This window comes from Lolium rigidum, chromosome 2, assembly GCF_022539505.1.
Source record: "Lolium rigidum isolate FL_2022 chromosome 2, APGP_CSIRO_Lrig_0.1, whole genome shotgun sequence".
NCBI lineage: Eukaryota > Viridiplantae > Streptophyta > Magnoliopsida > Poales > Poaceae > Lolium > Lolium rigidum.
The window spans coordinates 59,114,387-59,121,962 of NC_061509.1; positions in this window are offsets into that span (position 1 = coordinate 59,114,387).

Here is a 7,576-nt window from a genome sequence, read left to right on the forward strand (position 1 = left end):
ATGCAATTGTCTCATGCTTTGGCAACTAGTCATTTGAGGTTCTAATGACAAACTAAGGACTCTTTGTGCATGATGCAGCTTGGAGCTATGCCCATGTACTTTATCACGCTCACTGTGCCCTACTATATTTACCATGTTTATGTATACATTTGTTATGCCTTCTATTTGTCAATTGTCCGATCTTTGCAAACATCTTCCACTCGATACGTTTAATCCTTTGTTACAAAGCAAGTCGGTGAGATTGACAACCTCACTCGTTTCGTTGGGGCAAAGTACTTTGGTTGTGTTGTGCAGGTTCCTAGTTGGCGCCGGAATCCCCGGTGTTGCGCCGCATCACATTTCGCGACCATCAACCTTCAACGTGCTTCTTGGCTCCTACTGGTTCGATTAAACCTTGGTTTCTTTCTGAGGGAAAACTTGCTACTGTGCGCATCATACCTTCCTCTTGGGGTTTCCCAACGAACGTGTGAGTTACACGCCATCAATATCTTGCAAACTTGAGTGATCATGTACCATTAACAGTTTGAGCTTTCTAAACCCAAGCCTTCACTCATCTATAAGCCATTTCCATCTTGCTCTTATGTCATGTTTTGGTAAAAACTTGGAGTTTGAGGAATTTCGGTCGGATGATCTAGGTTGCCCCATCTTATTGGTCAATATGCATCTTATATGTGACGTGATACGTCATTGCACCACATATGGGATTATGCAAATAACCAACAAAAGAGGATTTCCGGTGTTCTGGAATTCTCCAGAAAACCGGATAATCCGGTCTGTTGGCGACCCGGAAAATCTGGCCCGGCCAGATTATCCGTCCTTACGTAGGGCCGGATTATCCGGCCTGGGTAGGTTGCGAAGGGATTTGAGAGGGGCCGCGGGGTGGACGGTTGCAACAGCAACCAGTCTCCCGCACGCGCCCTCTCTCTCCTTCAAGGCCACCGGAGCTCCTCCTCCTCGCCGGAGCCGCCCCGTCCGCTCCCTCTCGGAGTTTTTGGGTGGATCGGGTGCGCCCCTCCTCCCTAGCTCTCATCTCCTCCAAGCGGCTCCTCTAATGGATGAGGGTATGGCTCACAATCCCTAACCCTAGGTGCTGTGATTTATATGTGCTATTTTCTTGGTGGAGATGTTGCCTAGTTGTTCCAAACCATGTGTAGTATACTCCATTTGCATGCTATGAGGCCGATCTGGTCCTAGACAATTTTTTGCTTGAGATTTCTGCAGATTCGCAGGGCCGGATTATCCGGCCCCCGCGCTAGCCGGATTATCCTGCCTGGCCGGATTATCCTCCTCTCGGGGACACCGGATTATCCGGCCTGGAGCTTCATCGCTGCTGCAGTTTTGATTTAATCTATCATGTCTAGACTTTTACCGACTCATAGTATGTTTCTAGAGTACATTACTGTATCATACATGACTTATGAGAATTCCTTTCCTCTCGCTATCCCTCTTTGTCTGTCACAGGTAATACCTCTCGGAGGCGCTCTCGGCATGCAAGGTCAAGTGATGAGTTAGCACAGAGTGCTCCTCGTAAGTCCGCCACTCTGAGGCGGAAAGGCAAGGCAACTAGGGAGAACTACAAGTACATGGATAGTATCTCTTATGCTGCTATCCGACAGAAGAACTGGTATGAAGATGTTCAGAGGGATGATGAGATTGAGGACAATCACTTCTGGTGACTGGAGCAAGAGTACATCTTCAAGGATATATATGAACCTATGAAGAAAGTGAGACCTATGCAAGCAATCAATGTGGATCTTCTGGCTGTTAACAATCACTTTGAGGATGCCATCTGGGTCACCGAGAGGATGGGTTTGCAGGATCTGATGAAGATACAGTGTAACTATAGTCCAGACTTGATTAAGCAATTCTTTGCTACACTTGCTTTCAAGAAAGATGCAGAGCGCACTATGCAGTGGATGACTGGCTCCACCCCATGTGAGGCAACCTTGCGTCGGTTTGCTTCTATTCTTGGACTTCCAGCAGAAGGTGGTCACCGTCTCCATGGTCCTCAGAAGACGGATAAGATGGTGCTATTTGATCTCTATGACTCGTTTGGAGCTGTTGGTTCTACCAAGGGGATCCTTCCTATCTATAGTCAGCTGCTCCGCTTCTTTCGAGCCACCATTGCTCCAAGTGGTGGAAACAATGATGCAATCCGTGGAGCTCTTGTGGATCTTATGCACCTCGGCTTTAAGTGTGCTCGTGATGGTAATGAGGAATTAGACTTCTCTCTTGATATCATGGACTTCATCTTTAATGAGATTCATGATGCCATGGTCTCCCGGACCACTATGCCCTAGGTTTTCTCTACGGGGATTTGCATGGTGGTTAGGGCACAAGCATATGCGTTTATCATTCCTTTATTGCTTGTGTCCTCCTTTATGTCGTTTATTTGAACTATTTGGCTTGTTGGTTTGTTCGTTCAAAACTATGTGTTATATGTGGTTGTGAGACATTATGTTAAGGATTTCGGATTTCTATATGTTGAGACCAAGGTTTATTATATGGTGTGTGATGTTATATATCCGGTATTATATATCTCCATATGGGTATGATCTCTATCACCTTGTCTCAACTTCATATATGTCTATGTCTCTTGTTTGAGCTCATGTTGGATATATCTTGTGTTGAGGCACCTCACACCTATATGTTGTGTATTTGTATTCAAATGCAAATTACTTGTATGCACACATGTAGGGGGAGTGCCTCTATGTTTTGCCAACATGCTTGCTCTCTATAGTGGTTTTTTCTTGCAAATCCGTATATTGTCATCAAACACCAAAAAGGGGGAGATTGAAAGAACATCTCTCACATTATGTTTTGAAGTGTTTGATGTCAATACATGTGATACTCTAATGTTTGATGAAGTGCTGCAGACATTATATATATACATATATGTGGGTGTCTTGGGTGGAAAAACAAGACAAAAGGAAGGAGAAAAAGTTTCACCAGGCCGGATAATCCGGGCCGGATATTTGCAAAATATCCGGGCCCCCAAAATCGGCTAAGGACTTTTGGCGATATAGCTCAGTACTTCCTTCGACATGGGCCGGACTTTTGGCCTGACATTTGCCCGAAATTTCCCCATGGCCGGATTTTTTGGTGGGGGCGGATTATCCGGTCCCAACTTAGGCCGGATTATCCGGCCCTCGAAAGTCTCCAACGGCTGGATTTTGAGGGGGGGTATTTATACCCCCCTTCTTCTACCTTCCTCCTTGGTCAATCATTGCACAAAATTCTGTCAAGCCTCACCACCCTTAGAGCCACCTCAAGAACACAAGATTTGCAAGATCTTCTCCCTCACCCAACCAAAGCTTTTGATCTTTGGAGATTCGAAGGAGAATACACCGATCTACATCCTCACCGAAGCGATTTACATTTCCGCCTCATATGCTTGAGGGCCCTCTTGCTAGTGTTCTTCTTTGGATCCCTAGTTGTTTGTTGTTGATGTATTCTTGTTGATTGTTGTGTTGTTACAGATTTGAGAGCCTCCAATTTGGTTGTGGATGTGTGCCCCAAGAACTTCGTAAAGGCCCGGTTTCCGCCTCGAGGAAATCCCTTAGTGGAAGTGAGCTAGACCTTCGTGGCGTTGCTCACAGGAGACCTGAGTGAAGTCTTCGTGACTGTTGGTCCGGCTTTCGTAGCGACCACACTCCTCTGAACATAGACGTACCTTCTTTCAAAGGAAGGGAACTACGGGAATCAACTCCGTGTCTTCGTGTGCTCCACTCTCGGTTACCTCTATCCTTTATCTCTTCTATATATTGTGTAGCCATATCTTGCTTAGTCGTTGATCTTGTCATATAGGTAAATTCACATAGTTGCATATCTAGAGAATTTACCTTTGTGTCAAGCCTAAATTGAAAAAAAACTAAAAATTGGTTAGCACCTATTCACCCCCCTCTAGGTGCGGCATACGATACTTTCAAGCCCACGCAAGAGCTTCAAACTATCCCTCATGGAATTTCATGGTCTGGTGGGGGCAGAGAAAATTACAAAAAACCACCACATTACAGGCAAGTGTTTTAAAAAACCACCACTATTCGTTTTTTTCTTTTCAAAAAACCACCAGCCTACAGGTAACACGTAACGGATAGCACTAACTCCGCTAATCCTGGTTTAATAGCCAAACTGACATATAGGTCCCGCTGTCAGGCTGACGTGGTGACTGATTAGCGTTGAAAGGAGAAGCTCCATATATTGGTTCTAATTCTGGACTTATTTGTAATTTTTCTTTTCTTTTCCTTATTATTTCCACCACATCCGGCCCTCTCCGTCCCCGTCCGTGATGTGCCCGCCGCCGCAGCGGGCTTCTCCTAGATGCGAGCGCCGCCGTGGCTGGCGGCGGAATCCCTGTGGCCGGCGACGGTGGGAACCTGAGGAGAGATGCGGAGGGCTTGGCGGGGCGCGCGGCGACAGGCGGGCAGGCGAGGCGCGCGACGGCCGCACCGGCGGCTACAGGCGACGGGCGAGCACGGAGGGCAGGCGGGCGCGCGCGACGGCGGGACGGGGCGCGGTTGTAGGCGGGAGCGTGGCGGCGGGCGGGCTGCGGAGGGACCGCGCTGGGCGGCGAGCTGCTCGCGGCCGGCTGATGTAGCGGCGATGGGGAGGTGAGGAGGGACCGCGGGGGGACGGCCGTAGCGGCGGCGGCCGTAGCGGTCGTGGTTTCTCCCTTAAGGCGGCGGCGGCGACGACCGGCACGCCGGTGAAGGGCCACGGCGGGATCAACTGCCGTGCACGTCCGCAAAACCAGCCAGAGCACGGGACAGATCTTTCGGCAGCCGTCGAGGCTAGGTCCAGGGCCGCCGCGCCGACGGCGTCGTCCAGCTCACGCACGGATACGCATCCACCGTCTTTCTCGAGGACGCCGGAGAAGAGTTCGTGGCTACCAGTCGCCGCCGCTCACGCGCGGACGCGCATCCAAGCCAAGCCTCGTTCCAGCTAAATTGGTCAACGCAGCGTTCCCCAATTTTTTTCCTAAACTATGTTCAAAGGTCTTTTTTGCAAAATGTATAGGCCACGTCAGCCTGACAGTGGGACCTATAAGTCAGTTTGGCTATTAAACCAGCATTAGCGACGAGTCAGTGCTATCTGTTACGTGTTACCTATAGACTCGTGTTTTTTTGAAAAAAAATCGAATACTGGTGGTTTTTTGAGACTCGTGTTTTTTTTGAAAAAAAAATCGAATACTGGTGGTTTTTTAAAACATTTGCCTGTAATTCGGTGGTTTTTTGTAATTTTCTCCTGGGGGCAAGATATCCTGGGACCCCTTCCCACGAAGTGGCCAGAAGTGGAGCCCGTGCGAACAATCCCGGCGAGGCCGGTCTTCATGGTTGTTCGCCGGTTCTCTTCAGGTTCGCGGTTTCTTGGCTTTGGATCGATCAATGAGGTTTGCAAGCTTGCGATTTATATTCTTGAGAAGGCTGTTGTGGTGATGGTTCAGAAGCCAGAGAAAGTTAAGGTTACGATAGAAAACACTGGTGCAATATACTTTATGGTTCAACCGACAAGGTTTCAGGGCTGTGCAAAAATGACAAAATCTAAAGATTTTAGGGTTTTGAAATCTTCCACACCGGGTTATTGGGGTAATATGCATTTCGAAAGAGAATTATGATCCTTGATTTAGTCAACAAAATATGAGATATATGCCATAATTTTTTTGACCAAATTATTTTCTCAAAGTGCGTAATTACGTATTACCCTACCAATAAGTTAATGGCTGAGGTCTAATCTTAGCATTCGATGTGTTTCGATGTGTTTGAGTTTGGAGGAGAAGATTGTATTGAAGCAAACACCTAAGTTTGATATGGACTATGTTCACAACTGCATAGTATAATCACAGTAAATGGATATTACCTTCGTTCGGGGTTATCAGCCTGACGCCTATACTTAGGTCATTAATTTAACCAACATACTCCTAAACATGAATTGTACAAAATAAAACCATATCATTAGAAAATAGTACGCACATCTAAACTTTGTAATGATATATATTTTAAAATATATGTCTTGTATTACGTTGGTTAAATTTACCACCTAGAAATACACATCGGTCTTATAACCTAGAAATGCGCATCAGTCCTATAACCCCGAATGGAATGAGTATAATAAAGGGCATTGAGTAACGATGGGAGTTTTGCTGAAGGACAAACTTTCTTTATTCACATTATTTAAGGGGTGTTGTGCACCCAAGATCTGACCATGAGTAAGGTAAATTTTGCAAAACAAATACATCTGTTTTCTTTAGGAGGTTCTAAATGGATGCGATGATGACTGCAGTTGCAAACCCACGGACTGGAGAAGCAAAACTGTTACCGTGACAAAGCTTGAAGAAGTGGAAATTGACGGCTTTCAAGGACACGATCACGAGTTTGATTTCTTGGAGCTCGTACTTAGATGTGCGCCCATGCTCAAAAGAGTGATAGTGAAGCAGTCAGACGAGGTTGCACCAAATTATGAAAAAATTCACGACGCCGTTAGGCGGCATCCTTCTGTGGAATTTTATGCGCTGTCTTAATATGCATTTGTTCACGGCTAATGCAACTACAAAAGCTCTCCATAATGCGAAATGTCAAACTGAACCAGGGCACAGATGTTCACGGAGGTATTCTGTGTCGTACGCTCTTTTTATAAAACAATGGTCTGCTGCGCCAGGGCCAGGGCCCACGTCTGCACACTTATTGATAGCAAACTCTGCCGAAATGCTCAATCGGTACAGATAATTTTGACAGACTGGACCGGAGACTGTTTCTGTATAATGCACGTAGCCATGACTGCCGACACTGAGAAGCCAGAAGCCGGCGTTGGTCCGGCGCGGGCGTTCAGATAGGCAGCAAGCCGAGCCCTGTCAGCTCGGCTGCAGGTTGCAGGGCCCTATCGCGCTTCCTCCTTAGAGCAAGTCCAACCGCACTTCTACATTTTCTCCCCTATATCTTCATGTAGGGGACACCCCTAAAAATATTCCTCCTCTATTTTTTTAATAGCTCCCCTCTAATTCTTCTCCAATGTCATATTTATATGTATTTTAATAATGTAGAGCCTACATGTAAGATTTATAACAAGACATAAACATGGGTTGGGGCATGTATAGAGGACACCTCCACAACCCCAATGCATAGGGGAGAGAGGGGGTTGAGTTGGGGACACCAATATTTAGGGGAGGCTATAGGGGAGCTGTTGGATCCATATTTTTCTTCTTTCTTCCCTATGTTCGGTATAGGGGTGGTTATAAGGGTGATGTTGGACTTGCTCTTAGAGCATCTCCAGTCGCGTCTCCCAAACCGTCTCTCAAACGACGTCGGATCGAGCGTTTGAGGGACGTGTTTCGTCCGTGCCATGTTTGGGGGACGTCGCTCCTCAGCCTCGTCCCCAAACGCCGCCCCCAAACATTAAAACTGTCGTCGTGGTGAACAGACAGATGCCATGGGATGGCTTATCTTGGGGCCGAATGGACGCTAGAGGATTCGGGGGAGGGTTTGTGACTAGATGGACGAACTTCCGGATGCTTTCCTCAAGAACTTGGCCAAGGCCAGAGGTAGAAGAAGAAAGACACAAGGATGAACTCGCTCTAGATCAC